Genomic DNA, 24,546 nt, shown 5'->3' on the forward strand with positions numbered 1-24,546 from the left:
CTTCCAGGGGATCTTCCTGACCCAGGGATCAAACCTGAGTCTCTGTGATCTCCTGCTTGGCAGGTGATTTCTTTACCACTGCACCACCTGGGAAAGCCATTTTAGCTTTATAGGATGGATAAAAATATAAATGTTCCTCACCAAAAAAGAGAAATTTATATACCGTTTAGTTGTTTAGAATTGTGAACTTTTAGGTTATAAACATTTAAAAATCTTAAAAAGCAACTCTTTTTATATTACTAAGATTGTTTTTGGATTATACTAGTCTGAAATGGTTACATTCTTTGTTTTACATATTTATTGTTCACAACTCTGGACCTGAATTTTTTTTTTAAGTCTGCCAAGCATAGAAGTGAGAGGTTAAAATAAAAAGTTGCTCCTTATTTCCTTTTTAAAAATTTATTTTTAATATTTATTTATTTGGCTGCACTGGAATCTTTAAACTTGGTTGTGGAATGAGGGATCTTTAGTGGCAGCATGTGGGATCTAGTTCCCCAACCAGGGGCAGACCTTGGGCCCCCTGCGTTGGAAGAGTGGAGTCTTAGCCACTGGACCACCAGGGTTTGCTGTGTGTGCTTAGTCACTTAGTCATGTCCGACTCTTTTCAACCCTCTGGACTGTAGCCCACCAGGCTCCTCTGTCCATGGAGATTCTCCAGACAGGAATATTAGAGTGGGTTGCCATGCCCTCCTCCAGGGGATCTGTACAACCCAGGGATGGAACCCAGGTTCCCGCATTGCAGGTGGATTCTTTACTGTCTGAGTCACCAGGGAAGCTCATCCTCCTCATTTCCTACAGCATAATGTCCCTTTATGGATCAGCACACAAGACCCTCCTTAAATGGGCCCCAAACTCTCATTCCTTGCTCCACAAACCTGCCATCTACCCTTTGTCTCTCCTTCAAGCCTAGGGCATCCTCTCACCCATGCATTTGCTCCAGGGGATCCCTTTGTCTTGAATACCTTCCCATTCTTTCCTTAGGGGTCAGTTCCACTGTGAAGTTTCCTGGATTCCTAGTGGTTCCTCCCACTGAATTTTCTGAACAGATAGGGCTTGAAATCACAATGAAGTAATTAACCAGGTGGCTGACTTATTTAAAGGACCCTGATGCTGGGAAAGACTGAAGGCAGGAGGAGAAGGGGATGACAGAGGATGAGATGGATGGATGGCATCACCGACTCAATGGACATGAGTTTGAGTAAACTCCGGGAGTTGGTGATGGACAGGGAGGCCTGGCGTGCTGTAGTCCATGGGGTCGCAAAGAGTCAGACATGACTGAGCGACTGAACTGAACTGAGTAAAGGGAGAGCAGAGCAGGTATCCCAGTCCAAGGGAATTGCAGGGGCCGAAGCCTGAGGTGAGAGGGAGCTTAGAGGGTTTATGCACCAGCAGGAGGTAGTTCAGGAGGGCTGCAGAGAAGAGTGGGTGTCGTGGATATGTTGGGGGACCAGGGCAGCCAGGAATGAGAACAAAGAGATAGGGGTGGACTTGATAGTTGGACTCTGGCAATGGGAGCCTGAGGGGTTAAGCAGGCTGGAGCCCGCCAGCTCGTGATTGGGTTTCATCAGTTCGTCCTGTGGTTCCACTCAGCAGCTTATCCAGCTGGGGCCTTTTTCTTGCCTCCTGTGCCTCAGTGAGCTCCTCCTCATCCCTGGGCAGAGAAACCAGCCCTCCTTGGCTCCTGAAAGCTGATTTCATCGCCCCAAGGGTCCTTGATAACTGAACACAGGTAAAGGCTGGACTCACTCGTGAGGCTTCAGCCTGTGTTAAAGTTGCCCCTCGTCTGAGCGGAGTGGTTCCTGGGGAGTTGGGGTGAAGGAGTGGGCATGGAAACCCCGTGGCCAGGGGAAACTCCACAGTGGAGCTGAGGCCCAACTGCCTTTTGTGTTTGTACCACATGCACTGCTCGCGTCAAATGGCTTTTGAAACTTAGGCCCTAACCTGGAGGATCTAGGCGCCCCCAGGAAGGAAGACAAGGAAACAAGGACCCCTGTCTGAGCCATAAGAGCCCTGCTGGGATGAGCTTGTTCTTCGGGGGCCCCACAGGAGCCTGTGTTTTCATTACGAAGCAACTTAGAAGGAGTTCATCTTGGGGGAAAGAAAGACGGTGGGTAATAAGTCTGTAATAATGGCTGCCATGTGGAGGGAAGGCAGTGTTACCCAGTGAAGGACTAGAAAACATGGTTTATATTTTCAACAGTTGGAGAAAGAAATGAAAACTGAATATTTGCTGCACCTGTGAAAACATATTTGATCATGATGGCAAGTCCAGCGTTCTTAGTGCGGGATTCATATTTCATAACTCGTGTTCAAACAAGAAAAATGATTATAATGTTAAGTATTTCCTGAGTTTATTTTGATGGATGACAGAATAAGTACTGTATCTTTCACTCATTAAAATACAGATTGGTGTAATTTAATAAATGAACTTAATACACAGATGTTCCAGGCTGTTTTAGTAGGGTGTATATTAATCAACTTCTTTATATATGATCCTCTTTTATATTTTTTAAAGAAACTTGCAGGAGCCAAGAATTTATTAGATTTGCATGCTCTAGGACGAGTATCCAATGTCAGGTACATGCAGGAGTGTATTAAGATGAAATGGAGCCAGAGTCTGCAGACCAGCCAGACCCCCACAAGGGTCGTCCCTGGGCTCCCAGCTGGCTCCCAGGGTCGTCTCAGAGCCCCAGGCCTGTGCCAGGTTCCTGGGTCTTTTGCTGAGCTTGCTTGCTGCTGCCACGGCCTCAGGGCCTCTCGGAGGTGCCTCCGGAGACCCAGATGGAAGGTGGTGGCCTTGGAACCTCTGGTGGCCCGGATTGGACAGTGGTGCTGCATGGGCAGAGGCTGGCAGCTCAGGGGGGCCTCGAGGGCCCTTCTTGTCTTCCCTGACCTCCCCCAGCAGGGTCATTCTCCCTCTCCTCACTTGGCTGCACCCTAAGGGGTTGTGCTTTGTTCTGTCTTTGCTTGTTTCACATGAGGGAAGCTTGCCTCGCTGACTCTAAACTCCTGAAGATAGGGGCAGTGCCTTCTACAGCCATACAATTTGTGCTCAGTGAACCTGGTAGGTGTGTACTGAATCCACGTGTCAGAGACTCAGAAGCCCTTGTTCAGCCATCCTAGAGGGTGTGCGTTGGGAGGAGGGAGGCAGTGTGAGGACGCGGTGCTAACTGACCTTTCTGGGGAAACGACAGAAAACGCATGAGAGCAGAGGCTTCACGTCAGCCACCCAAATGGCCGTTGCAAATCCAGGCGATACAGGGGTTGGGGGTCGGGGAGGAGTTATGTCTGGCTGGCAGCAGTGGGTGGGCGGTGGGGAAGGCTGAGAGGGGGAGGTGTCTGAGGCCAGGGAACTCATTTTTGCAGCCTGCTCTACCTGCACCCAGCACTTAGCTGTCTCTCGAAGCATCCTGCACCATTTTGCTAGTTCTGGAACTGCAGGGCTCCTGTAAGGTGCCACACTGGATAGGAACCTGCAGGTCCGGGGGCTCCAGCTCTTCCATTTCAGCACCTTTTTCTCATTAGAGTTGAACTCGGGCCTCCCAGATCTCCTTCCGTTGCCCAGGTAGCTCCTCAGTGCCGGCCGGCTTATGTGTTGTACGTGAGGTCAGCCGGCCACCCAGAACACAGGCCCTGGCCTCCCTCCAGCTCTCCCCAAGGATGGGTGCTGCCTGGCCTGGTGGCTGCAGCCTGAGCTGGCTCCTTCCCCCTGCAGCCCCTCTGCACCCCTCAGTGGCTCATCGATCACGCAGGCAGGTCCTGTGGGAGGGTAGTGGCTCTGCTGTCACATGCCTGTTTGCAATAAGCACCGGCCATAGTCATTAATCATTCACGGAGGCTGTGGTTAGCGGCCCTCAGTCAAGGGGATGGTTTCAGGTTTTTCAGGCTAAGTGCCTCTCCAGCAAGCATCCTCCTCAGCCCTTTCATGTCTGGCCATTTGATGTTCCATGCACGCCGAGCCAGCCACCAAGGCCAGGCTTTGTTTTTGGAGGGTTGCTCTGAATGCTTCTTCCTGGGCCCAGTGGCAGAGAGTTCTGGGTTTCCAGCTCCTCGTCTACCCAGGAAATAGAGCTCGGAGAATGAATCTCTTTCTCAAGCACTTCCTGGGCACCTAGTTCTCTGCCATGCCGTGGCGATCTATGAAGTTACTCACTTTGCCCTCGGTGCCCCGTTTAGGGGCAGTGTTCAAACAGGACAGTCGGCCTGCAAGAGTGAATCTATCTGGGTTAAGAGGTCTGCCTGCAGGTTTCTCACAAGGGTGGATGCTCAGAGGCTGGGCGGTGTTGGGGAGGGAACGAGGGAATCACAGGCTAGCAGGCCACAGGTGTGTGCAGGGCGGCTTTGGGTGGCTCTTCTGTATGGCCTGAGCTGGTCCTTGAATGCAGATTGAAACCTATGGATAATGGTCTGGAAACAGAGGCAGCAATTAAAGTGCTTTTTTTTCCCTGGGAGAAATGTGAAAAAAATGAACTTTACATTTAACCTGCAGATGACAATATTTTCTGCAAGTTACTAATATGGTTATATGCATTACTTGAAAAGATACATAATACATCTGCGTGAGATAGAACTGGGAGAAGCTCTAACTGAGGCTAGAGTTCAGTTGGCTTCAACAGATACTGTCCAGGCACCTCAACCTCAGGGACAAGAAGTGTCCTGATGATACACAGTCTACCCTTGTGATATCCAGCATCACAGCTCTGAGGGGAGGGATTCCAGTGTCTGGATCTACAAGGGCAGGGGCGGGGGTGAAGGATGGCTCTACTAAAATGCAAAGTCGACACAGAGCTGTTACTGAGGCTGATGCCCATCCTCCATTTCAGCATCTTTCTCAGAAAACGTGTCTTGCATGTTCAGCCATTGAGGCCTTAGAGTGAACAAATCAAAAAACTCGGGGTGTTCAGAGGCAAGAGAGATTACATCTGGTTGAGAGCATCAGGAATGGCTTCATATTGCATGGGTGGGATTTGGCAGAATTCTGGAAGGCCAGGAAAGACTTCTCCAGGCAGAAGTGGGCTAGGAAGAGATCGCCAGGTAAATGGAGGAGGGGGTGTAAAGGCACAGAGGGTTGCCTGAATTGCTGGCAGCCGGGGTCCTGGGCCAGGGTGGTGGCGTTTGGAGCTGGGAGGGCAGGGTGTCACCTGCCTGCTCCATCCCTGTGTTCCCAACCCAGCCCTCTCCTTCCTACTCTGTCACCTGAAATGTCATTCCTCTGAAACTTTTCTCTCTGTGCTCTTCTCATACTGTCTCTGCTTGGAAATCTTTTGCTTTCTTTGCTGCCTGGAAATTTCTCCTCATCCTTCAAAATTCAGCTCCAGTGCCAGCTCCTCTTTGCAGGCTTCCTCTCACTGGCATGGTCTGTGTGGATGCTGTGGTCCTGCCTCTGGAAGCCCACAGTGGGGATCTGGCAGTACTGTTCACCACCCACTGGGAGCTTGTTTTAGGGTGGGAGTGGTTAAGATCTGAGACCTGCTTCTGCCATTCACTGCCTGGATATCCATCTCGGTTTTCTCATCTGGATGAAGGGAAAAGATTGCAAAGAGTTCTGAGAAACAATAAATAGAAGAAATCAAGTGACATGTGTCATGCCAGCTACTGAGCCGACAAGGAGTAGACGCTCAGAGGGGTTGAGGCTCCTTCCTGCTCCCCAACCTCATTCTCTCCCACTGTTAGCCATCTGCAGGCAAGTCTCTGCAAGTGGAATGTGAGATCCATGGGGTAGAATCTGACTCTTGCACGGCAATGGACAACCTGCTTCTACAGGACTCCTTCCCTGTAGAGAAAGATCCGAGCTCTTCAGGGCGATTTGTAGACATGGAAATCAAGTTTGTTTGTTTGTTTTTCTTAGGAAGGTTCTGATTAAGCCAGAAACTTCCTGAAGTCATACAATTCTCCTCTCCCCAGAGAAGGATTTGCATAAAGTATCCTCTTGCTGGAAGGAAAATTAGAGATAATTAGTTCAGTGGTTTTCAAAATTTGTAAAGGACTGGAACCATTTTTTGAAATGAAATTTTATATGGAACTTGAAGCTACACAAGCAGTCAAAGCATTATTTTTGAATATATTAATATTTATTAATTAATGATTAAATCACAGTAGAAACATGGGCAAATGTATTTATCATATAATTTCAAGCTTTTAACAAAAAAGCACAATAAGACTTCTGATCAATTCAAAAATTAGAAACTAAAGCCTTATGGTGATCTTTGCTGTGTTTCACTTTCAGAATCAGTTCACTTATGTATTTTTTTAAATATAATTTTACTTATTTATTTACTGGCTGTGGTTTTCGTTGCTGCTTGGGCTTTTCTCTAGTTGCGTTGTGCAGACTTCTCATTGCAGTGGCTTCTTTTGTTGCTGAGCACAGGCTCTAGGTGCACAGGCTCAGTAGCTATGATTCCTGGGCCCTTGAGTGCTAACTCAGTAGTTGTGGTGCTCAGGCTTAGTTACTCTTCAGCATGTGGGACCTTCCTGGACCAGGAAATTGAACTCCTACATCGGCAGGTGGATTCTTTACCACTGAGCCGCCAGGGAAGTCCTCACGTATGTATCTTATTTTGTTTTCACAGTGTGGAGGAAATCCTGATTCACAGTGACAGGTTGATTCAAATGATTGCCATTTTTAAGTTATGTAAGTTGCAGTCTCCACGTCCTTCAGTTAATCCGACAGGTGGTGGGGGAGCTCTGATTCGAAGTGGCCACAAAACTGAGTGAACTTGGTCACATAAGTTATTGTCAGTCTGCATGGCATTAAAAGTGGCCACCCTTCTTGTTTTTAATGTCACACTTTCATCAATGACTAAAAATATTTATAAATATAAATTTTTGAAATAAAGTAACTTCTGGGATCCTTAGGGCTGAGAACGTGTGATAGGAAATTGCTGATTGAATCCACCCCCTTTTAATCCTGCGTGTGTAAACTGAGAGTGGAATGTGACAAGGTCATGTCAAGGCTAAACGAGTGCTGGGCTGACGTGAAAACTTAGGTCTCCTGCATCTCACCCCTGGGACTTTTCGACTATATTCTCTATCTTTCTTTCCTAATATGAATTAGTAAAAAAGTATCCTTGTTGTTATTTGTTTACGCTAGCCAGGACATGGAAGCAACTTAGATGTCCGTCTACAGATGAATGGATATTTGTCTTTAAATAAGTTAGACACCCCGACTCTCTAGTTTGATTTATATTCACGGCCTTCTTATATTCCAGGGACGAGCATGAAACAGGCCGCTTACTGGAATTAATAGTACGACCCGGAAACCTCCCTCCATGTCTTCCTGTCTCACCAGGAGAATTCTGCTCGGGTGATAGATAATTGGAATGGATTTGGCCAGCCGGCCTGCATAGAAATGATGATGCTATGTTTGTTCATCTGTCAGGAGAGTAAAGAGCAAAGCTGGTAATTTGTGTTAACTAAGCACTTCCATTATAAGAACTCAAGGGAAAGGGTGGGGAACCGAACATCTTGTCATCCAGCTGCCCCGGATCCTAAGGCTGATTTGTGTAGTTAAGAAGAAATTCTAATAATGTTGAGCGTATGGAAAAGTTTAAGGCAAAGATGATGGGTCATTTTCTAAGTGTTCGGGTTGAGTATCAAGAGCCGTCAGCTTCCTTTCCCAACTCCTGCTCTTCCTGGCGGGGCGGCTGTCACACTGCGCCTCCCGCGTGCTGCAGATGGCGTCACCCCAGTGAGCTAAGAGTGTGAGTGTCACAGAGGGAACCCCAATCTCCCCCTCTTCACCCAAGAAAGCAAGAAAAAGCCTTGCCCTGGACTGCATTGGATGCTTCTTCACAGATGTTACAGTCTCTTCTCCAACCTCTCACTCCTGACCTCAGGTTCTTCCTGGCCAGGTGCTTAGTATCCAAATCCAGGGGGCATTTTAGGGGTGACCCCTTTGTCTTAAGGCAGCCCTTTCTGAGACTGTCCTAACCTATAGGGAGAATAGGCTAATGGTCCCCATCAGACCCTCTGTCCTTGGCATTCTTTCTCCACTTGTCCATCCAAGAAGTCTTGAAACCCTTTCCCCAGAGATGGAGCCTCTTCTGCCCTAGAATTGAGCTTAGGGATGCTGGTACCCTCGAAGAGGGAGACAAGGGTCTAATGATCAGATTGAGGTGAGTGGCCTGCATTGCCTCTTCCTTTAGAGCAGACATGTCTCAGGGATAGAAAGCAGGAGGGCTCAGAGAGGCTGGAATCCCAGGACAAGATCATGCAGAAGAGAGGAGAGGAAATAAAGTGAGGGGAGGGGGTTTGAAATCTTCAGATGGACTAGGCAGCCTAGCTTGTTTTGCCCCAGGAAAAAGGAGGTGGAGAAAAAAACCCAGTCTTGTGGGGGACTTTGAGGAGAGGCTGTTTTCTGCTCTTTGGAACAAGGATAGCCTAGGTCTTACCATTTAATTCTTAACTAATGAAAGTGATGGTAATGAAAGTGATGGTAACTAATGAAACTAATGAAAGTTAATTCTTCAGCTTTAGCCTTTCTTCATAAAAAGGCTCAGAGCTGAGCTTCTTAAAGAGCAAATTACAAATAGGATTTGAGTCACATACAGAGAAAGTGATTTACCTTCATACTTCCAAGAGCACATCTGTTATGCGATGCAAAATTCTAATTGGACCACAAAAGTAATCAAATAAAAACAAAAGAGTTTTTTTCTTTGTTAGAGAAAAAGGCATCTGTGCCTATAAACCACCTTTGCTCATTCTGAATGGTGTTACATTTGACTCAGATTTGAACTTATTGGTCTTCAGTATGGGGTACCCATGGAGCCTTGAGTTGTAGCTGGTCCTGTATGGATAAAGATACAGCTAAAGATGCAACACAGAATGCAACACAAGCAAACTTAAAGGAGAAAGTTATCCATTGAGACCAACACGTGCATCATTTCAGCTGCTGTTTGATCACAGCTGTGGATGAATGAGCCCCTCCAACATAATTTCCTAGGCTATTTGGGAACATCTTCCCTTTATGGCCACATCTCTCAGGCATTTGGAGATGAAGGCAAAGCTGAAGGTCTCTTTCTCTATTGGATTCAAATCTTCTTTCTAAAGACTTTGTATATGAAAAGGTAAGCTTGACAGAATAGACAGGGATCAACAATGTTTGCCTGTGAGTCTTTGTTAAAAAGGAATGCTTTTTCTCTTGAAGCCTTGGTTGACCTTCAAGGGTAAGGAGGTGGAAATGTCCCCAGGAAATCTTAAGAATCTCAGAGGAAGCTGTTGACAAGCTTCCAGTGAACTGGGTTTTTGCTTGTGCTTTGGAGACAGTGCTTAGCTTGTGCTCAGGTTGAAGAAGAGACTGAGTAACAGATGAACTTGGACAGACCTTGGGCAGATGAGCATAATCTTCAAAAGGTAGTTTTCTTTCATTTTGCTTTTTCACAGGTGATGTTACAAGCCCATGCTGCAGAGTTTCTCAGCACTGTGGTGAGGTCCTGGTCTGTTGGATGCTTTTAAGAAATTATAAAGGACAACTAGCTGGAGTCAAGAGTCCTGTGTGTCTAGACAAGTCACCTATGCTCTCCATGGCTTTCTTGTTGGTAAGCAGGGATGACAAAAAAGCCCCTCTGTATCTCTGAGCTGCTGTGAAAACTGGATGGGACCCTGGAGAATGGGAAATACTTTGTCAGCAACTCAGATGCTGTGACAACTCAGCAGCAGGAGCTCAGGAGGGTCATCACACAGAGAGCACAGGGCTAGAGCTGAGGGAGCAAAGGCAAGTAGAGAAGCAATTGCGTTAACTCTGGAGAGCAAAGGCAGTTTCTGTGACTGTCCAGACATAGCTGTCTTCACGTGAAGCTCCATCCCTCCATCTAGTCCTGGCTTAGAGGCTTCTGGTCAAATGGGAGCGAAGAGCAGCCCTGGAGATGAACCTAATGTATTGGTCTCAGAGTTCCCCAAACATGCGACCAGAGGCAATATCTTCTCCCCAAAATGCATAAGGCCCTGCCACATTGAGCTGGAGGTCAGTTGAAGCCTCCATGTCCCTGAAGACCTTGCTTCCTAGTTCATCCTCTGGTGCTGGGGCAGAGGATGCTGGAAAGTTCATGGTGAGAACAGAAGAGGTGGGCTCCACTAACAAAGAGCAAATGACAAGTAGTTGAGAAAGATGAGGTAACTCCCAAAGGTGACCTGTCTTTTCATTGGCAATTAACCTGAAATGAAATGATGAAAGCTGCTGAAGCCTGTGTAGTCTGAGGACAGAACCTTGGGGAGCACTAGTCTTCAGCATCAAACTGGCTTGGCCGGGACTCAGGATCATGACCATCTGCCTCCCTTGGGCCATCTGAGCCCCCCAAACCCAAGTCTGGGCTGACCTCAGGGCCATCCATATTTTTCAGATCCCTGAAATCGTTAGGCTGGGTATCTGGTTGATGAGATGTACAGCATCAACCCTGTCCTTCCCTGTTACCAGTCCCAGAAGAATCCAGGACTCTGGTCCAGTTCACTCCCCAACAGAGGTCAGAGCTCTCCAAGGTGCTGATGGTCCAGGCCGGCTTACCCGTAGGGCACATTACACTACAGTTTTGCCCTGAAGCCCACCCAGGTCACCTGGGGAACCTGTCTCTGCCTCCCTTCTTGTGACCAGGAGGGCCTTCTGATAGAGTTGAATGGAAGAAGATGCTGGCTAGGCTGTCTAGTTTGGTGTGGGAAGATTGACCAAAGGCTCCAAGTGGACCTGAGAATGTAAGAATGATGCATCTACAAGTTGCTTGGAGCCTGGCTGAAAATGCCTTGGAAGTAAACACCCTTGAATCAGATATGTCCACACTAGCATATTATCATCAACCCTGAGGAGTGGAAAAATGCTGCTTTTTAGAATCTAACTATGAAGGGGGAAAATTGGGGCATCCTCCTGGTAGATTTTGGATGGGACCAATGAAACTGATTGGGGGCTGTTTGAGTAGTTAGACCAGAGATGAGTGCTGAATTAGGACAGTAAGCTTATCACTGGGAATATCCTCATAGGTGACACCAGCAGGAGTTAGTGATTATTGAACGGGTGAGTGGGGGAGTGCAGAAAGGAGTTATCCTTGACTCTCAAATTAGTGGCTTGGGAAACTGGGTAGATGGTAATGACTTTCATCAAGAGGAGTATCAGGGTTTCTTTAGGGGTGGCGAGGTAGGGAATGGTAAGTTCAGATTATATTTGTTGAGTGTGATGTATCAATGGTACTCTGAGATGGGTTGTCCAGTAGGAGTGGGGATACAATTTTAGAGTTCAGCAGAGAGATCAGGGCCAGTGATAAGTGACAAAGATCTGGGAATCACTGAAGAAGAGGACATGGGAGATGTCAGGTGAGATCAACCAGGGAAAAATGTGTAGGGAGGAGAGGAAGGCAAGGAGTAGGCCTTCGTGGAATGACTGCATTTTCCAGGTGTGTTGAGACCCAGGTGCTGATAAACGAGCCTGCCACAGGGCTCTCATCACCTGCTCTCAGACCACTTCACCACAAATCTGATTTCATCCCAATCACTTCTTCTCTTTCTTCCTCTTCTGATATATAGATAGATATAGAATTTAGAGTTAGACTTAAATATAGATATTTAGAGGCAGGTTTATCCTAAGGAATTGGCTCCTGTGATTATGCAGGTTGGCAAGTCCAAAATCTGCAGACTTGGCCAATACTCTTGAGACCCAGGGAAGAGTGGACGTTGCAGTCTTGACCTGTAAGCAGTCTGGAAGCACAGTTCCTTTCTTTGGGGAAACGTCAACCTTTTTTTTCTCTTAAGAATGTTGGAGTGAGGCTCATGATGGAGAGAGCAGTCGGCTTTACTCAGAATCTACTGATTTAAATGTTAATTGTGTCTAAAAGAACCATCACAGCAGTACTGAGTGCCTAGTATCTGGGTGCAATGGTCAAGTTGATACATAAGATTGGTCATCACAAGATGGGGCACCCCCTGGAAGCCTCACATCCAGGTTCAGATGAGAGTAAATAGACACTAAAGCAAAACCTGTCTCTTTCCCTGTTGCTTTAATGACCCAATGGCCCCTCCTTCTATCTCCACACACACTCACAGGGTATGGAGGAGCAGTGGGTATTGGTGCCCTCCTCAGAATCTGTCCACATTTCTGTTCACTACCATTTGCTCATTCCAACCTGATCTTTCCAGATTCTCCAACCTAATTCTCACCTCAGTCCCACTTTGGACTCTCTTCTTTGTTCTTACCTGGAGATTCTCATCTTTGATTGCGGTATTTGGTACCTTGCCCCTTGCAGCAGGTAATGGAAGCTTCAGCTCCCCCTCTGCCCTATCCAGCCTCCCAGGCACAAGAAGGTTTTGAGACAAAGAAATTTCTCATTTCCATTTCAAAGCTGGAAAAATGTGAGCTAGAAAGGAGTTAAATTACTTGCCACAAAGATCTTTCAGAGAAAGTCTAGTGCTGCCAACAACGGGGTTTTCTGCACAGCCACACCATTCCCCATCTGTGTCAGAATCCTTGGTGCATTTTTCAAGCTTAGTGTCCAAGACATCTCCAGCTCTAATAAGAATAAGGTGCCCCAGGCTGGTTCCCTGCCAGGGCGGGAGTGAGCAGAGACGCATTCCTTTGAAGCTGGTTTCAGGTTCTGGAATGCTTTCCTGGAAACCACACAATCTCAGGAGAGATCCATCACCTGCCAATGCTGCCTTAGGTCCATGTCAAGACAGGGGCCCTGGACCTCCGAATGAGACAGTGTCTGCCCCCGATTAGCCGCTTCCTGTGTGGTGGCTGCAGGATTTACTCAGAGCTGGTCTGGGCAGACCTGGCTGAAACTCGGTATGAACCCCCTACTTCATCTTTCTTCCCATCCTTCTCTCCCCGCTCAACCCTATACCTCCTCCAGAGATTTTGTCCTTGGATATTAGAACAGAAGGCCCAGGGCCCAAGGCACATGCAGAGAAACTCTTCTCTGGCTCTAGACCTAGAAACATCCTCCCATCCAGGGCCTAGGGAGAGGGGTGGGCTGCCACTTTGCATGATGGCACTGAGGTGTCTTAAAGGCAGCTGTAGAGACAGTCACATGAGCACTGAACAAGGAGTCAGGGCCCTTGAGACCATGTCCCTGATGCTGCTGTTCCCTTCCTGGTGACCTCAGGCAAGTCACAGAGTCAGAGAATGGTAATGCCAGGTGTGCCCTTGGAAATCGTCTTTCTACTTCCTTCACTTTAGAGGTGAGGAGGCTCCAAGAAGGCAGACCAATGGCTTGAGGTCCCAAACTGAGGTGGCATCAGAACAAGAAATAAAATATCCTGACCAGTACACTTCCTGTGATTGCCTCTTTCCCTCCTCAGTTTCTCTGGACCTTAAGCTTTCTCACCTGTCAAGTGGGGGCCAGTGACATCTGCCTCTTGGGCCCATTGTAAAGACCAAATGCGATTGTGGATAGAAAACAGTTCTAAAAAGGTGAAAGTGTTGAGTTCTCAGGAAGCTCTTTACTCCCAGGAATAGCACTGATTGCCTTCCCATATCTGATGCAGCCCAGAAAGGATGAGGGTCTGAATTCCAGGATGAGGGATGCCAGTGATGATGCCAGCTGATGCTTGTGAATGTGTCCGTAACTGTTAAGATACTGAAACACTTGTGGCCCCTGTCCCCTTGTCTCCCTGAGTGCCCTTCTGCCGCCCCGCCCCTCCCCCAGTCATCGCAGGACCTCACGTTCTGGGAATTAGAAGGTAAACATCTGGCACAGAAGGAGGTCTCTAAGACCCTGCTCCATTCCTACTGCCCATTAGCATCCATTCTGATTGGTCAGGGCTCATACTGTACCTAAATGTTGGTTAACTATTGCTATGCAGCAAAACCACTCTGAAACTCAGTGGCTTAAAAGAAGAGTTTATTATTATCTCTCAAAAGTTCTGTGGGTTGACCAGACTCAGCTGCCTGGTTTCCCGCTATAGTCCCACATGTGATTGCACTCAGCTGGTGCTTGGGGCTGATGTTGTTTGAGGCCTCAGCTGGGCAGGAGGTCTAACACAGCTCAGTCGTTTCTGCGGCTGGCGTCAGATGGCCGATGGTGCCGCCATCAGCTGGGAGCTCAGTGGAGGTGTCGACTCTAACGGAGTTGGTACACTTGGCGTCTCCGTGTGGCCTGGGCTTCTCACAGCAAGGTAGCTGAGATCCCAGAGAAAGCATCCTGAGAGCCAGTGAGCCAAAGGCAGGAAGCCAAACTGGCCTGGTGCCATTTCCACCACGTTCGACTTGTCAGCGCCGTCAAGAGCCCTCCTGGACTCAAGGGAGTGGGAGAGTGCCAAGATCAACTTGCAGAAAAGCCTGTGGGTGGCAAAGATTGTTGCGTTCATCTTTGGAAAAGAGAGTCTCCCCCGATCCCTGGGGGAGAAGCTCACCTGGCCGGCACGTGGTCTGTCTAATGTCCCCCTGTCCTTCCTGTTGCAGCCCCTTCCCCTTCCCAGGAAGGCCACCATCAGCTCCAGTGGGAGCATCCCTTCCCCTCTCCAGAGCTTGTTCTGCATGTCTCTGTCTGAGAACAGAGCTGCCAGCCCTTCTTTATGCTCTCACACCAAAGGCAGGTACTTTTGACTAGATTCACATCAGTGACAACATAGTGCCCTTTTTCCTGGCCAAACCAAAGGGTGATATTGGCCTTGGGAAACAGTATGGAAGCTCGTCCCCATATGTGTGTTAGTGAGAGGTTGGGGGCTTGGTAGAAAGCATTGCTGTCAGTGGTCTTTGGGCAAAGATTGGTTCCTGCTAGAGACATGAGTTCTGAGATGATGACTGAGTTCTGAGATGAATCCAGTGGTGCATCAGGAACAAGCAATCTGAGAGGGCATTGCTCTCCCCAACCACCCTGTATGCTTGTCATCCATCCTTAGCCTTCTATGCAGGCTTATCAGTCTAGGCTGAATTCTGGGTGGTGTCTGGACAGTTTCTCTGGCTGCTCAGAAAGTCTCCATCCTCATTTTCTGCAGGTTTGAGTAGGGCTCGGCATCCCTGTCAACCACCATTGCTCTTTAGAGCATTTCATGTGCCTCATTTCCCTTTCCCAGCTTGAAATGTGGCTGCAGCTGCAACCCGGGTCTCTGCCATGGACTTCCTAGCAATTCTCTGCCAGCCTGTCTTGGGGAGAAGACTTTGTATGGCCTTCCATTCCAGTGAAGAAAAAGCAAGTGGCTCTTGGTGTCTCTCTCATCCACCCAACCCCTGATGTGCTTTTTAGCTGAGGGAAAAATCTGTTATTCATAAAGAAAAACAAAGGATGATAAATTATAGGACCTTGTAAAATATATTAACATGCATCCACACTTTCTTCTGGATAATTGAATTTAGAATGACAGCAGCCAGGCTTTACAGCTTACGCAGGAATGCCAGCTTTACTCGGTTATTTTTCATTCTTCTGGTATGATCCCACAAAGGCCTGGCTAAATCCAAAGCCTCTACTGTCTCTCGGCAAGCATGTGTTGTAATCTTGTCCTCAATTTCATTACCCTCTGAATTAGGAGCTTCATTAAAATGATATGTCTCTCTCAGCGTTGTGAATGACAAGTGACCTTCTAACCAAATGTGACCTCATTAGATGACAGGAAAGAATTAAATGTCAGGATGGAGGGTGGTAAGGTTTTGATATTTATGAAGGTCAAATGAAGGGTGAGTAATATAACGAAGTATTCCACTTAAAGTCAGACCGGTGTTGCTGGGAACCACTGCCCTGGCTGCTCGTTGGTGCTGTAAGAAATGGATTTTCTGTAGACTTTGCTTGCATTGCAAGGTTGTGGACTATTCAGAGTTTGCGTGAAACCACAGCTATATTCTAATTGTAATTGGAAGACTGGTTGAAAAAAAAACTGGAAAACGTCCAGAAATAACTTGTTTTTGCCAACTGTCTTAATCTTCCACTCCAACCAGTTATTGATTGGTTAACTGGTGTTTTGCCAAAGAAGAGGTCTCAGGAGGCAGGCAGCTTTGCTCATCCAAGAATCCCTTTGATTTGGCCCTGCTAGATTTTCTGTCTTCATAGAGCTTGTCTTTATCTCTTCGGGTAAATAGAAGTCTGTTTTTAAAAGCCATGCCCAGTGCTGTTCACTGGTTTGGGGCTGCTCAGTGGAATGAGGAAGAGGCTTTGGGTCTGTAGGGGACTTACTTTCTAATTGGCCTCACCATAAGATCTGGAGGCCATGGGAGCAGGAAAGAGTTGGGGATAAAGGATGCTAAGACTCACTGGGGTGGTCCATTCACGGTCTAAGAAGTTTGTCCCCTAAGGTTCCCAGACCTTGAGGATTCAGAGAAGGGCCACCACGAAGGATTTTGTAATTTTTGCACAAGAGCATCTAGTCAAAGGGAAGAACATTGGATGGGTTTTAGCCTGTGTCCCATTTACCAAGCCCTGGTGCTGGGCTGCGTTCACCTGGAGCAGTGGCTGGGAAACAATAGCCCGTGAGTCAAATCAGGTCCACTGCCTGTTTTTAGAAATAAAAACATTTGGAACACAGCTCTCCACCCATTTGTTGATGTGTTGTCTCTGACTGCTTTCGTGTGACAATGGCAGAGTTGAGGAGTTGTGACAGAGTCGTTCTGGCCCACAAAGCCTAAAATATTTACTACCTGGCCCTTGATAGAAAAAGTTTGCAGACCAGTGATCTGAAGGTAGGGGCACCTTTTTCTAATTTGCAAAGGCTCTGTCTGCCTGCCAAGCCAGAATTGCCTCTGAAAGATGGGGGCCGGCTTTTTCTGATTTGCACAAAGGTGCCTTGTGAGCAAGTAGGGCCCTAAGGAGGAGATCCCAGTCCTTCTTCTGAGGGTGGGGGCTTGAGGATCAGTGCTCACAAAGCCTCACGCCAACCCATCGCAGGCTGCTGGCAACTGGGAGCGAGCTCCGCTCAGTAGAACAGCCACAGGCTTGATGCCCAGAGGGGCTGTCTGAGTAGCGTGGGGCTAGTTGTAGAAGCTCCTAGAGGTAAAACAAATGCTTCCCTTGTTCCTTTCCCAAATAACTGTAAAAGAGCAGGTTGGTTTGGGGAGTCTTTGTCACTGGCCACTCCGTAAAGAAATGCAAACTGTCTCAAGAGGTATCATCAATCATGTGTTTACACAGCGGGGCTGATTGACACAGTTTATTTTTCTGTGGTTTTTCTCCTAATCGAAAAGTGAAACATGAGCTAGAGAATTCATGGAGTTCCCTTCACCTCTTGCAGCCCAGAACCTGCAAAGGAGGTGACTGTTTTTACTCGTGCGAATGAACACTCTAGGCCCCATCTGATTGAGTCGTGCGCCTAGGAGAGATCTGCTCAGCAATGCCTGCAGGCGCCCTTGTCCTCCCCAAGGAGTCTATGTGCGAAGCAGGACCAGTGATTGTAGAACATCAGGCTGGGAGGGAACTCAGAGTCGTTGTCTTTTGACTACTCTGGGGTCCCTCCATTGAACCCAGGAGAATCAGCTCCAATGAGGTGCAGTGACTTTCCCAAGAATTCACAGGACCCAAGGGTACTTGCTCTGGGCAAGCTCCAGTGGGCAGGGTTTGAATTCCAGTCACAACACTCTTGTGGTAGGAAAGAGGCCCATGGTAGTCCAGATGGCAGGGATCTGGTGGGAATAATTGTGTTAATTTCAGCACACCCAGCACAAGATCGTTTACAAGGCTATTATCTTTCATGGTCTCATTTACTTCTCCCCACTATTCCATGGTGGCTCAGAGGTAAAGAAACTGCCTGCCAGTGCAGGGGACGTGGGTTCAATCCCTGGGTTGGGACGATCCCCTGGAGTAGGAATTGGCAACCCAGTCTAATTGGCAACCCAGTCTAATTCTTGCCTAGAGAATTCCATGGACAGAGGAGCCTGTGTGGCTACAGTCCATGGGATCACAGAGTTGGACGTGACTGAGCATTCAGGCATGCACACACTATTGTATGAGACTAATACTTTCTCCCATATTCCATTAGTTGTTATATAGAGTTTAGAGATAATCTCAAACAATCCCAGTGAGATGGGATGGAATGATAAATCCAATGGTCTGTACAAGTTAAGGGAATTATACTATGGGTGCTTTTTCCTTTTTCTGACAAAAGCAAGCAAGTAAACATCTTTGCCATTGGTAACTGTGAAATAATATGTTTTTAAAAAGTCTATTACACAAAATCAGAGCAGGAATGGCTGGCTACAGAAGAGGTCATGAGGACAGACCTGGGGACCTGTGATGGGAGGAGCATGAATCAGGGATGAGAAGGCGGCTGTAGATGACACTTGGGACCCTAAGTCCAGAGATGGAGGAGAGAGACAATAAGCTGGGCAGGATCCTGAACCCCCATAGCACTGGCGAGCCACTACCTGGGGCTGCCGTCACTCTTGTCAGATGCCAGAGAGACACAATCCTCACTTCCCTTCCTCCTGGCCTTGTGCCCACATCCTGTTGGAAATTGTGGAAGCCTAGAATTTGGCCTGGGTATGTTATAGAGGACATTATTGTTGTTGTTCATTCGCTAAGTCATATCCATCTCTTTGCAATTCCATGGACTGCAGCATGCCAGGCTTCCCTGTCCTTCACCATCTCCCATAGTTTGCTCAAACTCATGTCCATTGAGTCAGTGATGCCATCCAACCATCTCATCCTCTGTTGCCCCTTTCTCCCACTTGCCCTCAATCTTTCTCAGCATCAAGATCTTTTCCAGTGAGTTGGCTTTTGGCATCAGGTGGCCAAAATATTAGAGTTTCAGCTTCAGCATCAGCCCTTCTGATAAATATTCAGGGTTGATTTCCTTTAGGATGGACTGGTTGGATTTCCTTGCAGTCCAAGGGACTCTCAAGAGTCTTTTCCAGCACCACAATTTGAAAGCATCAATTCTTCGGTGCTCAGACTTCTTTATGGTCCAACTCACATCTGTATGTTCAAGATGTATGCAATCCTAATATCTGTTTGGAGCCTACTTCCCTTAGGATTTCATGGCAGTTGTCCAGTGGCCCCATGTTCACACATCCCTTCGAATATTCACATAGTATTACTCACAGACACTGTATTGACTTCAGAATCTTTTGTGGGAGGGTGGCTGCCTCTGTTTCAATTAACATCTTTATCATAAGTAGAGCACACCAAGTAGCCTTACTCAGCAAGTGAATCAATTCCCCCAAAGTAAGTTGGGGAAGTAGCAATGCTCTTAAGACATACTGGGCTGCATATGTTTGTGTGCATGTATGTGTGTTTGTGTGTGTATGTGTGTGTGTGACATTTCAACTGAATGAGGCAGGCTTTGAGGCTTGGGAGAGGATGGGAACACTGGGACATTTCCTGGAAGACATCTCTTATTCTGTGAGTCACAACTTTGGGAAAGGCTCTTATTTATCTGGGAGGTTTAACTGGGCTTCTGGCCTGCTCAGAGGCAACAGAAGAATCTAACAGTCTGTGAAGGTATGTCCTGCTCAGCAGTAAAGAATAACCAAAGTTCCTTACATTCAAGTTGTCTATGTAATCCACACTTGGCTCTATAGCTCTAATCAGAAGCAATTCTGGAAGGAAGCTTTGTCTTTGCAAGGCCAGCAGATGATGAGTCCTCTGAGCACTTCTTCCCTGGGAGCTGACTGATTCATTTGACTTTGGCAAAGGCCATCTTAGGGCCCCAGAGCACCAAAGCTGCAGTTTCTGAAGCCCAAGAGCTGGGATTGTGGTTCTTTTGCTTCTTATGAGGAAAGAGCCCAGTCCTGGGGTTTACCTCAGCTGGACAAAGGTACCCACCATGATTTACTTCCCCTGAAGTCATAGCTAAAGCTTCTGAGGGTGCCATCCTGGGCTGTGCTGGGAAGGAAGGTATGAGCCCTGATGCAGGGCTGGAGAGATCAAAACAGACTCCAGCCCTTTTCAGAGGTCAGAAGAATTTCTTAAGCAAAGAGTTCTGCACTGTGGAGATTCACCTAGCTACGGAAGCACAGATGCTCACATGTACCCAAATCTTCTTCTGAGTCAGACAATTTTATACAGTGAACATGCCCATCCATCCCTCTGTAAATACACTGCAAACAGGGTGCCCCCCCCAACCTAAATCTCAAGTGCTGCCTCTCCCACCTCCCTCCTTCCCCAGGCCTCTTCTTTAGGAAGTCTTCCCTGGTGGTCCTAAGTCAGAGTTTCATCCTCCGATAGTCTGGAGTCTCTTTGGTCAGGAGTGCCTGACAGGGTGATAGGAAATAGCTCAGATTTGCTTCCAGACTTCTCTTATATAAGGTCTTCTCTTTCCTAAGGAACTGTAATCTGTAAGCTGGGCTAGTTTAAGAGAAAAAGACACTTAGACCCAGGAGCTTAATTAGGTGGGTGGGGTCGATGGCAATGAGGTCACGTGTACCTTCTCGGGACACCTGATCAGGAAGGTCACACTGACTTGCCTGCCCAGTGCCCAAAGTGTGGTTTGATCCAGGCTCCAGATGCCTGATGGATGGATCTCAGCTCTTCCCAACATCCCAGAGCCTTCTGTATTGCCATGGGTGTAATGGAAAATTTTAGGTCCCAGGGCTACATCTTTGTTAAAATCATTAGTATTTTAAAGAGATTATTTATGCCAACAACTGTTCATCTTTTCCCTTAAATGACCCGGGGTCATGACCACAGTTGCTTTTAACCCTGCTTCCTTTGGCCTCTGGGGTTTTAGGGGCTGGTGAAAGCTTCCTGACACTCAGAGAGCCTTTGAGCACTGATTACACAGCAAGGAGGTGAGGGGATCATAGGGATTTTGTGGGGGTATGGAGCGTTTGTCTCTCCAAAGGCCACATGAATGATTTTTACTGTTTGATACTTGGATTGCCTTTCCTTGTGCTATTGGACATCACCAAACATTTCTGGGAGCGAGGGCAAGACAAATATCAGTCTCTTGCCATTTGGTATGAAGTTTTTTTCCTTCTTTCTTTGGTTTCAATGTCTGCTGCCTCTTATAATGCCTGGATAATCAAAAGGCATCTGACTGATAAAAAAAATATTTCTCTCTGGAGCCCAGAAGCATGAGTTCAGAGATAGCCTTTGCCAAGAGTGCATAACTGCATAATGGCTGGCATGTGTGACAAGGGCTTAGCAGTCTCGCTGACAGAAGAACCCATTAGTCCAAGGAAGATGGAAAAGCCTTGACTTGGCCAGCGGTTATTTGGATTCTCACTCAGTGCATGGGAAGTCACAGGACACATTGCATGGGAAAAAGATGATTCAGGGGGACTAGCCATGGCCCTTAAATCTCTCCAAAGGAAGAGGGAGAGGAAATAGGCTGTGTAGCCTGGAGGGCAGGGGTAGGACTTGCAGGATAGACGTGCAGAGAGGCAGATCTGATGCCAATAGCACACAGAACTTTCTAAAGGTCAAAGAGCAGTGTTGCCTCCAATCTGGAGAAAGATAGCAGAAGCTGGAGGAAGTCTCATCCCTGATATTGCTCCAAGGGTTCCTGTCATGTGTAAGACCTAAGCCGAGTATCCAGCAAGACCATACAATGTGGTGGTCCTTAATAAAAGTACACACATACTAAAGAAAAAAAAAACTAGCCTGATGATGCCTGACCTTTTAAAAAAATAACGATGCTGCTCATGTTTAGTGCAAAAATAATGAAGCAGGAGGGAGGAAAGAATGGTACAAATTTAGAAATTTACAAGACGTTTGATTATCATGTATCTTGTAAAAGACGTGATGATTGTTCATCCAAGATTAGAGTAATACTGGCAATCTTGGCCAGTATTCAGCTCAAGGGTGAACAGCTCCTATTTGAACGAAGTCAAGCCTGTCCCAGTGTGCTGGGGGGGGGAGGATTCACAGGATAGATCCCTCTGGGAGATGAGGGTGGCTGTCCCAGTTTCCATCTATACTTCCTGCCACATACAGCCCATTCCCAACATACGTGACAGCAGACAGGCCAAAGAAGGCTCCTGAGGGCCTCACCACATGGCAAACCTCAAAGGCCCACCTCTCCATCACCCCTGCCCCCACCCCCTGCCATGTGTCCCCTTGTCTTGGAGATAACGCTGGTTGCTGGGTTGCAGTCCCATCCTTTTGCTGCTACACAAAGGGCATACTCAGGCAACTCAGCAATAAAAGCAACTCGAAGGGAGACCAGCTGGACTTATAAATAAACATCCCAAGCACATTAATCTGCTGAAGGTTTTTATGAGGGGAAGCATAAAATTTCAAATAAAAGGCTAATGGGAAATATGTCCAAAATGTTGGAACTGGTGATGCTCTACAGTAGGGAACTGCCCAGATACAGCCATAAAACAAAACGTAACTAACAGCTGATTCAGTTTTAAAACCCCAGCCCTCTCACTCCCACACCTGAATTGTATATTTTATCTGAAGGGCTGTTTCATGTTCCAGAGCCAGCTCTGCTTGCAAGCGAGCTGTCACAATTTTATGGCCCCTACTTTAAAGAGCAGGACATTTCTTTCCTGGAGAAGAAGGCTAATAGGAGGTAAACTGCAGGGATTATGGGTTCCCCTACAAATCCAGGCTAGCAGATGCGCCTCTTTTCTGTAATCAAAATGAATGTTTTCTTTGGATCCAGCTAGGAAGGCCCCTTAAAACATCCCAGGCACAGGAGACATATGCCAGGCCAGATCACAGATTGGAAGCAGACGGTGAGGAAAGCAGGTGTCTAGCCCTTTGGAGTACCTGCTCCTTTCCCCCTTCAGGAGAGGTAATTTTAAAAAATGACAAGGTGATTTTCTTTTTTTAAGTGAAAAATGGGAGATGGCATCTGGTTAGCATTGCTCCCTGCCCTGCCCTTCACCTCTGTTAACAATCTGCCTTCTTCCCCTGGCTGGGGCTGTGGGGAGCTCTCTTTTGTGTTCTTTTCCTCCTTAACTTTGTACCAGGCCATTCGAGTCTGCAGAGGAGGACACCCCACAAATAAACGTCTCTGGAGTAGTGGAAAGAGCTTGGGTTGGGGAGTGAGAATGTATTCAGCTCCCTATTCTGCCACCTACCCACTTGTTGGACAGAACCCTATTCTGCTTGTTGGACCTTAGGCAGGTCACGTATTTTCCATTTTCTCACTGAGAATAAAAGGGGGATAAAACCCACCATCACAGGTGCATTGTGGGCAATTCATGGAGGCCCCAGAGAAAGATTCTGTTGGTGCAGAGTCTGACTGCTGAAGGTCAGAGTTTGACTGTTGATCAAAAACAAATACTTCCCCACTCTGAGCCTCAGTTTTCTCATCCATAAAATGGTGATAATAACCCCTTACCAGGTTGTTAAGATTAAAAAAAAAAAATGCACAGGAGGTGCTTAGCACTGTGCCTGCCACGTGGGAGCTGTAGCACCTTGACCATCATCACTGTTAGTTAAGCAGAGATTAGGTTGTTTGGCAGACATTCTGACTCACCCAAACACCACATGGCTTAAATTCAATAGAAGCAAAACAAAGCATTCCTTCCCCTGCTCCCCTTGCTTGTGATGGAGCCCTTGTTTGATTACAGTTCAACCCACCTCTGCCCTTTGGCTGCTTCTCACTCTCAGGCCAGCCTGTACACATGGAGCTCACCGTATGAGCTTTGTTTGCCAAGATGGGTGGCACTCTGTGCTGTCCTGGGATTTGACTGGGACACCCCTTGGGCTGTTTCAGCCCCCAGATGCCTTAGACAAGGACTCGTAGATTAGCTCTAGTCTCTGAATACCACATACAATCTCTGCACTGCCCTGCCTCCCTCAGGTCAGTGACCTCAACCCCGCAAGAGAAGAACAAATGCTTACAGGTGGGCGGGAATTAGTGCATCCTGGATCTTTCCTCTCCAATCCTACATGGGGGGCCAAACGCCTTTCATCACCTGCCCTGCTCACTCCAGTTTGACAGTAACATGGAACAAAAGGAGCACAAGCAAAATAAACATACTTGCTCTCAGCAATGAGAAAAATGGCAGCACTGAAGACAGTGCCAGTGGTGTAAGTTTATGACACATTCCCAGCATATTCCTTTGGTGGGTTCACGCCTCCTCAAGGCTGAAATTGACTCATCTCACCCGCTTTGCACATGCTGCCTCCTGGGGTTCTTTAGTTCTTCTTAATTTTTTTTTTTTTTTACGGTGCCATCTCCCAAGTGGATACCATGATCTAAACCTCCTTGTTCGCTGTATCTCTCATCACAGAGCAGAACCTTAATAAAGACTGAAGTAAGGGGAGCCCAGGTCACATGGAGAGGTTGTGCTGGGGGTGTTCAATTGGGGTCCCAGTTTCCTCCCTTAGGGGAAGAAGCCTCAAAGACGTCTTCTGCCCCAGCCACTGCCTGCCCACAATAGCTAACAGACCTGGCTGAGAACCATCTAGCTGAGCCCATTCAACCCCTCTACTGTTAGTCACTCGGTTGTGTGCGACTCATGCAATCTAGCCCACCAGGCTCCTCTGTCCATGGGATTTCCCAAGCAAGAATACTGGAGTGGGTTGTCATTTCCTTCTCCAGATCTTCCTGACCCAGGGATCGAACCTGGGTCTCCTGCATAGCAGGTGGATTCTTTACCATCTGAGCCATGAGGGAAGCCCAAGTTTCTCTAGGCAAAAGCACAAAAGGCTCAGAAGAACAGCAAGGGACCCATAAATAATAATAATAATAATAAGCAATCATTGTATAATGCCACTGGGTTGAAAAGGCTTTTTGAGTAATACT

At 47.4% G+C, this 24,546-nt stretch overlaps 1 long non-coding RNA gene across 1 annotated transcript in view; it reads left to right on the forward strand.

The window, feature by feature from the left end:
* LOC145546555 (uncharacterized) overlaps positions 1–16,442 on the forward strand; it is a 90,701-nt gene extending 74,259 nt beyond the window's left edge. The window contains exons 3-5 of the long non-coding RNA XR_014083022.1: positions 7,209–7,398; positions 9,382–9,536; positions 14,992–16,442. This is a non-coding gene — a long non-coding RNA (uncharacterized LOC145546555). The remainder of the gene's footprint in view (positions 1–7,208; positions 7,399–9,381; positions 9,537–14,991) is intronic.
* Positions 16,443–24,546: the final 8,104 nt, after the last annotated feature.

This window comes from Giraffa tippelskirchi, chromosome 4, assembly GCF_054371585.1.
Source record: "Giraffa tippelskirchi isolate mGirTip1 chromosome 4, T2T-mGirTip1v1.2.pri, whole genome shotgun sequence".
Lineage (NCBI taxonomy): Eukaryota > Metazoa > Chordata > Mammalia > Artiodactyla > Giraffidae > Giraffa > Giraffa tippelskirchi.